Source organism: Hylobates moloch, unplaced genomic scaffold, assembly GCF_009828535.3.
Source record: "Hylobates moloch isolate HMO894 unplaced genomic scaffold, HMol_V3 SCAFFOLD_14, whole genome shotgun sequence".
In the NCBI taxonomy this organism is placed as follows: domain Eukaryota; kingdom Metazoa; phylum Chordata; class Mammalia; order Primates; family Hylobatidae; genus Hylobates; species Hylobates moloch.
The window spans coordinates 70,310,634-70,319,659 of NW_026652289.1; the positions used below are offsets into that span (position 1 = coordinate 70,310,634).

Genomic DNA, 9,026 nt, shown 5'->3' on the forward strand with positions numbered 1-9,026 from the left:
TAAAAGTTAACCAAGTTTATAATTGACATAACATGTAATCAGCAACTTACACATGCCTGATGTGCTCGTTAAGTTAATGCTTATATAGCTTTCAGGGTATCTCAGATAGTGTTAAATTATTTAATCCTCCTAACAACTCTTGAGGTAGGTATTCTTTCTTTTCTTTTTTCTTTTTTTTTTGAGATGAAGTCTCGCTCTTGTCACCCAGGCTGGAGTGCAATGGCGCAATCTTGGCTCATGGCAACCTCCATCTCCCGGGTTCAAGTGATTCTTCTGCCTCAGCCTCCTGAGTAGCTGGGATTACAGGCGCCTGCCACCACACCCGGCTAATTTTTATATTTTTAGTAGAGATGGGATTTCACCATGTTGGCCAGACTGGTCTCGAACTCCTGACCTCAGGCGATCTGCCAGCCTCAGCCTCCCAAAATGCTGGGATTACAGCCATGAGCCACCGCGCCCGGCTGAGGTAGGTATTCTTATTATACCCATTTTGATGGGATATAGCGAGGTTAAGTACCTAGTCTGACATCTCATAGCTAAAAAGTAGGGGGCTGAGACTTGAACCCAGAAAGTTTGGCTCGAGTCCTTACACTTAACCTCTCTACTATACTACTTTTGTTTGGATGAATACCAGCCTTAGATAAGCTTGCACAGAAAGACTCCTTTCCTCAGACTGCTTTTTCCCCCATCACAGCTGCAGAGTCTTTTGTGACCTAGACCCCCTCTCATGCCAGACTCTGTCCTCACCTTGTTCCAGTTAGGCTAATGTTGAACAAATGATGACAGGATTGGTTCAACCAACCCTGATGATTGTCTGTGTTGAAAGTATCTCCAGAGATCAAGAGCAGCCTGGCTAACACACGGTGAAACCCCATCTCTACTAAAAATACAAAAAGTTAGCTGGGCGTGGTGGCGGGCACCTGTAGTCCCAGCTACTCAGGAGGCTGAGGCAGGAGAATGGCGTGAACCCAGGAGGTGGAGCTTGTAGTGAGCTGAGATCACAGCACTGCACTCCAGCCTGGGCGACAGAGTGAGACTCTGTCTCAAAAAAAAAAAAAAGAAAGTGTCTCCAGATACTTGCATCACTCCTCCTCATCATCATCTATTTCCTTTCATTCCTCTAACTTTCCTTATAGGGCCTCCCCAGTGGAAGTAAGAAAATGTCGAGGGTAACTGAAACTTAATATGAAATTAATGTCATAGCTGGGAAAGAAGTCCTCATTCAACCACCAAAATTAGAGAATGAACCATAGGAGAGATTGTTCTTTACGGCCAAGCTGGAATTCAGAACATATTTTTCAAAGGAAACATTTTTCTATTAATAGCTTGTATTACTTTCAGAATAGTATAGGCCTACACTTTATTCGTTGACTCATTCAATCATTTGTTCAGCAACTTTTTAGAACACCACGTGCAAGATATTATACCAGGCTCTAGGGATACAAATCACCACCATGTTTAAGTCCATGGTTTGACCTAACCATTATTAATATCATTGAATCAGTGAGAAAATACTCATGAATTTCTAAGTACCTAAGTTACTGGAGAACTTTGGAAATATATCTTTTTTGTAACTTAGGGACTTAACCTCAAACTCCTGGGCTCAAGTGAGCCTCCCACCTTAGCCTCCCATGTAGCTGAGATGACAGGGGCATGCCACCACACCCAGCTAATTTTTTCAAAATGTTTTTGTAGAGATAGGGTCTTGCTATGTTGCCCAGGCTGGTCTTAAACTCCTTGCCTCAGTCATCCTGCCTCAGCTTCTCAAAGTACTGGGACAAAATACTGACTTTTAGAAATCAATGTGTGCTTTTCATAATGAGAATCTACTTTTTAAGATACAATACGTAAGGCGCAATGACTCACACCTGTAATCCCAGCACTTTGGGAGGCCGAGAAGGGCGGATCACCTGAGGTCAGGAGTTCGAGACCAGCCTGACCAACATGGTGAAACCCCACCTCTACTAAAAATACAAAATTAGCTGGGCATGGTGGCGCATACCTATAATCCCAGCTACTTGGGAGGCTGAGGCAGGAGAATCGCTTGAACCGGGGAGGCAGAGGTTGCAGTGAGCCGAGATTGTGCCATTGCACTCCAGCCTGGGCAACATGAGCGAAACTCCATCTCAAAAAAAAAAAAAACCCAAGAAAATACAATAACTTGCCAGTAACCAATAATGTTTTAGGTAAACCCAAAAGATTATGTTAAACCCAAATTATATTTATGTACCCTGCAAGTGTGGCCCTTATTAATTGAGATTGGTGCATAACATTAGTAGTCATATCCTGTAATTTTGTCCCCCCCACAACACTTCTCAACACCGTATCTATTCAGTGAAGATGTTTGGGAAGTTAGTAACCGATTTTGAAAGAGGCATACCAAAATGTGTTGTGTTTTTCTTTCATCTATGAATAGAGCAGTTACCCTTATTTAATTTGGTAGGGGAACTTTATCATTTAATGCTGTATTCTACTATAGACTTGAAATGGCTAAATACACTTAAGTTCTAAGAAAGCTTCTTACTAAATGTGATTGAGTGTGTAGTTTTGCAAAGCCTAGAGGTGTCAAAAGAATATCTGCAGAGTGTTTAGAAAAGTTTAGAGTCTCTGTGATAGTCAGGAAGACTCTGGAAATGTCATTTATTCAGTGGTGCACTTACAGTCAGCCCTCTCTATCCGCAGGCCATTTCACTTGTCTTTGGGATATCTTTGCTTGGGAAACAAAATGTGAACAAGCAGTGACCCTTTTAGGAACCTGTGATTTCTTAGGGAGATTTAGTAAGTCAATATTTGTCAGTATCTGTTGAATCCTTAAAATGAAGGGTCTTTAGAAACTTGCACATAGCAGTGAAAGTGAACAGATGGTGAGTTCAGGAAGGAAAAAGAAGAGTCAAGCAGTAAAGACAGATGGACACCAACAAATATGAATTGAATAGCCCATTTGTTCCCTCTTTAACCGTTGCACTTGAAACCTCTGATTTCTGATCCCACCAAAAGTCTAGTGAAAAATGTTCTTCGATGTCTCGCTGGCATTTTTCTCAAGCCCCATCCTTTTTGACCTCTGGGTAGCATTTTCTATTGTAACCTCCTGCACCCTCTTGAGCCTCTTTCTTGCTTTGTGACTGTCTGCTGATTCTCAGATTACTGCTCTGATGATTCCTTTTTTGGTGGCGTCATCAGGGTCTTTTTCTTATCCTAAATGCGAGTATTCCCTAAGGTTCTGCCCTTTACCCTTCTCTTTCCTCCTCCTCTGCTGTCTCCCTTGATGATCTCATCCACTTTCATGGCATCAGCTCATTTGTATGCAGAACAGTCTCACATCTATAGCTTCAGCAATCCAGATCTCTCCTCAGGGCTTCAGTCGCACATTTCCAACAGCCTGTCAGGTAGTTTCACTAACACTTCATTGTGTCCAGAACCACACATCATCTGTCCAACCTTCTTGTATTTCTCTCCTGGGCACCTGTTCTTGAATGACATCAGCATTCTCCAAGTCACCTTTGACTCTTCCCTCTTAGTGATCCCCACAACAGTTAGTTGCCTGGACATGTTGATTTATATCCTAAATATTTGTTGGCTCTGTCTGTCAATTCCCATTGCTACAAACTTCACTACTATGGTATTAATTTCTCCAGAGAGCAGTTCTTATCATCTTCAGTTCTCTACCTAAAACTTCTAAGGATGTAAAGTATTAGGAAAGAAGAAAGGGAGGAAGGGAGGAAGAAAAGAAGGAAGGGAAAATAAAAGAAAAAGAAAAGAAGCCTACTTAGCTGGGCATCCAAGGCCCTAACCTTCTTTCCTTCTTTCCTTAATCCACCAAGCAGAGGCAACAAGACCCCACTGCCACTAGCCAAATGTTCTGTCTCTTCTAAATGTATCTGTATCTCTTTTTCACCTGCATTCCAGTTATTAGTGTTCATATTTTATCTCTAGTATTAGAGATTATGGACTCTTCTCATCTTGTTCACCCTAGTTCTCTCATCGTGCCCAGCGCTATGCTTTAACACATAGTAGGTGCCCACTGAAGCATTTTTTTTTAACATTGAGTAATGAAGTTTGAACAACTTCTGCCCAGAGTTAGAGCTCTTTTGCCCAGCATAAAAGCTATATGGAAGAGTTCCCTGTTGTATTCATGTCTGTTTGACTTCCCTTCTGTTTTCTGTGCTTCAAATAATCCATTCCATTGTCAAGAATATCATTTGTAGGTCTGGTTTAGAGAAGAGGTTCTTGAGGCCAGGCATGGTAGCTCACACCTATAATCCCAGCACTTTGGGGGGCCAAGGCAGCTGGATCACTTGAGGTCAGGAGTTTGATACCAGCCTGGCCAACATGGTGAAACCCTGTCTCTATTAAAAATACAAAAATTAGCCAGGTACTAATTAGCTAGCTACTCAGGAGGCTGAGGCAGGAAAATGGCTTGAACTCAGGAGATGAAAGTTGCAGTGAGCTGAGATCGTGCCACTGCACTCCAGCTTGGGTGACAGAGCGAGACTCTGTCTAAAAAAAAAAAAAAAAAAAAGAAAATTGAGAAGAGGTTCTTGGAAGGCTTCATCTCTGAGGTTAGTCATCACTGTAATCCTAGAGAGCTTCTGGTAACTGATTGTTTCTGGGTAATTCACTGTATTCCATAACCACTTGGGTTTTCTGCTGTGTGTAAAGCAGAGACAGAAGGCAACTTGCTGTCCTCTTGAGTATTTCTGGTAATTCATTGCCAAGCCATCCATGGCAGAAAGTTCCCTCAGCAGAATAGATGCAGCCATTCCAGAGATGGAATCTGTCCTCAACAATAGCCTGATCGATCTTAGTGGATAATTCCCTTATAAATAGAAATGATTCTTTATGGCCAGCATAATGCAGAAATTGGATAATAAAAATTTTAAAGTCCCTTCGAAGGTCAGGGTATGATGTTAGGGAAGAGTAGCCTCTGTGCTCTGTCTAATATACTCAGGTTCCAAAAAGATGCAGTAGAGATCCACAATGTCTACTCCTGGGCAGAATTCTTATTTGAATTTCTGTCTCCATTCTTACTTTTATAAGCTGAGTTGGACAGCCAAACAGGGAACTTTAAGGGTAATAAATATTACGTTCTCCCCTTAAGCCTGGGACCTGGAGCAAGCTCTTAGCAGCCTGTACTCTGGGCCTTTCCTCTTAGTACCTAGAAGTACACAGCACCCCAAAGCCCCCAGGAAACCTATGCCTCAAAAACTCCATAAAAGTAGATTTTTTTTTTTCCAAATACAGTCTCACTCTGTCACTTAAGCTAGAGTGCAGTGGCACAATCACGGCTCACCGCAGCCTCGACTTCCCAGGCTCAAGCAATTCTCCCACCTCAGTCAGCTGAGTAGCTGGGACTACAGGTGTGTGCCACCATGCCTAGCTAATTTTTTGTATTTTGTAGAGGCAGAGTCTCTCCATGTTGCCCATGCTGGTCTCAAACTCCCGGGATCAAGCAATCCTCCTGCCTCAGCCTCCCAAAGTGCTGGGATTAGAGGCATGAGCCACCGCACCCAGCCACATGTTACTTTAAAAATGTACAGAAAGACAAATGTCTTTTGCATCTTTAAGATTTCTTTTTCACTCCTACAAAGGTTCCCCCCAGCCAAGTTTAGTGATAACTGCATTGAGCAAGTCTTATTCCTTCTCTGACTCATTATCAGTCATATGCGCTATTGTGACCCAACCCTTAGAAAGCTGGGCAAAGAAGAGATAATGTGAGCTGAGGCAGTAAATTAGTGATTTGTTCATCCATTCTTTATTCATTTCCTTATTTTTATTTGTTCAACATTTATTATTTACTACTTGGTAGGAACTAAGATTTGATGATGGGACAGACGTGGTTCCTGTCCTCGGGGAGCTAATTTTTTGTTGTTGTTTTTTGTTTTTGAGACGGAGTCTCCTCTGACGCCCAGGCTAGAGTGCAGTGGCGCCATCTCGGCTCACTGCAAGCTCCACCTCCCGGGTTCACGCCATTCTCCGGCCTCAGCCTCCCCAGTAGCTGGGACTACAGGCACCTGCCACCACGCCTGGTATATTTTTTGGATTTTTAGTAGAGACAGGGTTTCACCATGTTAGCCAGGATGGTGTCGATCTCCTGACCTCGTGATCTGCCTGCCTCAGCCTCCCAAAGTGCTGGGATTACAGGCGTGAGCCCCCGCGCCTGGCCTGGGAAGCTAATTTTTAATGGAGGAACTCTACAAGTTTAATGCTGTGATTCTTAACTTATTTTAGGTCAGAGACTCCTTTGAAAATCTGATGCAAGTATTAGCTTCCACAATGAAAATACATTTACGCAAAATTTTACATACAAAAATCTTTGGTGCACCACATGTTAAAAATATCAAGCCTTTGGCCAGGCGCGGTGGTTCAGGCCTGTAACCCCAGCACTTTGAGATGCTGAGGCAGGCAGATCACTTGAGGTCAGGAGTTCAAGACCAGCCTGGCCATCATGAGGCAACTATGTCTCTACTAAAAATACAAAAAAATTAGCCAGGTATGATGGCTCACGACTATAGTCCCAGCTACTTGGGAGGCTGAGGCACAAGAATCTCTTGAACCCGGGAGGCAGAGATTGCAGTGAGCTGAGATGGTGCCACTATACTCTAGCCTGGGTGACAGAGCAAGCCTCTGTCTCAAAAAAATAATAAAATAAAGCCTTCCAAATAAAATAAAGCCTTACAGGCTCATGCCTGTAATCCCGGCACTTCAGAAAAATGAGGCAGGAGTGTTGCCTCAGTCCAGGAGTTTGAGACCAGCCTGGGCAACATAGGGAGACCTCATCTCTACAAAAAAAAAAAAAAAAAAAAAAAAATGCCGATTGTCCCCAGCCACTCAGTAGGCTGAAGTGAGAGAATCACCAGAGCCCAGGATGTCAAGGCTGCAGTGAGCCATGATCATCCCACTGCACTCTAGCCAGAGCAACAGAGCAAGACCCCATCTCTTTAAAAAAAATTAGCAGCTGGGCGCAGTGGCTCACGCATGTAATCCCAGTACTTTGGGAGGCCAAGGCAGGCGGATCACCTGAGGTCGAGAGTTCAAGACCAGCCTGATCAACATGGAGAAACCCTGTTTCTACAAAAAATACAAAATTAGCCAGGGTGGTGGCACATGCCTATAATCCCAGCTACTCGGGAGGCTGAGGCAGGAGAATTGCTTGAACCTGGGAGACAGAGGTTGTGGTGAGCCAAGATCGCGCCATTGCACTCCAGCCTGGGCAACAAGAGTGAAACTCTGTCTCAAAAAAAAAAAAAAAAAAAAATTAATTTAAAAAATTAGATTTTAAAAATTTGAAAAATTAAAAGATAAAAATATCTGGCCTTGTAGATACTAGGAAAATGCAAAGTATGTTAGGATGTTAATGTCCATTTTGATCAGCAGACAGAGAACTTGAGGGTTTAAAAACATTGTTCTCAAAACAGTCAAGTTTTTCAAATGTGTACATTAATTCCAAATGAAATTCTAGGCCCTCACAGTATTGTTAAAAGCAGAGGTTTATACATATATATATATATATATAGGCACACCTTGGAGATATTGCAGAATCAGTTCCAGACCATCGCAATAAAGTGGATAGTGCAATAAAGCAAGTCACAGATTTTTTGGTTTCCCAGTGCATATAAAAGTTATGTTTCACTATACTGTAGTCTGTTAAGTGTGCAATAGCATTATGTCCGGAAAAAAAAATTATATATTTTAATTTAAAAATACTTTTTTGCTAAAAAATGCTAACAATTACCTGAGCCTTCAGCAAGTTAAAATCTTTTGGCTGGTGGAAGGTCCTGCCTTGATGTTGACAGCTGCTGACTGGTCAGGGTGGTGGCTGCTGAAGGTGGGGGTGGCTGTGACAATTTCTTATAATAAGATAACCATGAAGTTTGGCACATCAGTGGACTCTTCCTTTTATGAAAGATTTCTCTGTAGCATGCAATGCTGTTTAACTGCATTTTACCCACAGTAGAACTTCTTTCAAAATTGGAGTCAATCTTCTCCAATCCTGCCACTGCTTTATCAACTAAGTTTATGGAATATTCTAAATCCTTTGTTGTCATTTCAACAATGTTCACAGCATCTTCACCAGGAGTAGTTTCCATCTCAAGAACCACTTTGTCTGCTCATCCCTAAGAAGCAACTTCTCATCCCTTCAAGTTTGATCTTGAGATTGCGGCAATTCAGTCACATCTTCAGGTTCAAGTTTTCTTGCTATTGCTACCACATCTGCAGTTACTTCCTCCACTGACACCTTGAAATCATAAGGGTTGGAATCAACTTTTTCCAAACTCCTATTAATGTTGATAATTTGACTTCCCTCCATGAGCCACAGATGTTCTTAATGGCATCTAGAATGATGGCATTCAGTTTTTCAATTTACTTTGCCTAGATCCATCAGAGGAATCACTATTCGTGCAGCTATAGTCTTATGAAATGTATTTTTTTTTTTTTTTTTTTTTGAGACAGAGTCTCGCTCTGTCGCCCAGGCTGGAGTGCAGTGGCGCAATCTCGGCTCACTGCAAGCTCTGCCTCCTGGGTTCACGCCATTCTCCTGCCTCCGCCTCTCCGAGTAGCTGGGACTACAGGTGCCCGCCACCACGCCCGGCTAATTTTTTGTATTTTTAGTAGAGACGGGGTTTCACCGTGGTCTCGATTTCCTGACCTCGTGATCTGCCTGCCTCGGCCTCCCAAAGTGCTAGGATTACAAGCGTGAGCCACTGCGCCCGGCCTATGAAATGTATTTCTTAAAATAAGACTTGAAAGTCCAAATTACTCCTTGATCCATGGGCTACCAACTGGATGTTAGCAAGCATGAAAACAACATTCATCTTCTGTACATCTCCATCAGATCTCTTTGGTAATCAGGTAGATTGTCAGTGAGCAGTAATATTTTGAAAGGATTTTTTTTTTTTTTTGAGCAGCAGGTCTCAACAATGAACTGAAAATATTCTGTAAACCATGCTGTAAACAGATGTACTGTCACCCGTGCTTTGTTTTTTCATCTATAGAGCACAGGCACAATATATGTAGCATAATTCTTA

General features: G+C 42.4%; 1 protein-coding gene across 14 annotated transcripts in view; it reads left to right on the top strand.

The window, feature by feature from the left end:
• The window catches only part of FRMD5 (FERM domain containing 5), a 351,142-nt gene that overhangs the window by 205,210 nt on the left and 136,906 nt on the right, over window positions 1-9,026 (top strand). The gene's annotated exons all lie outside the window — the stretch shown is intronic.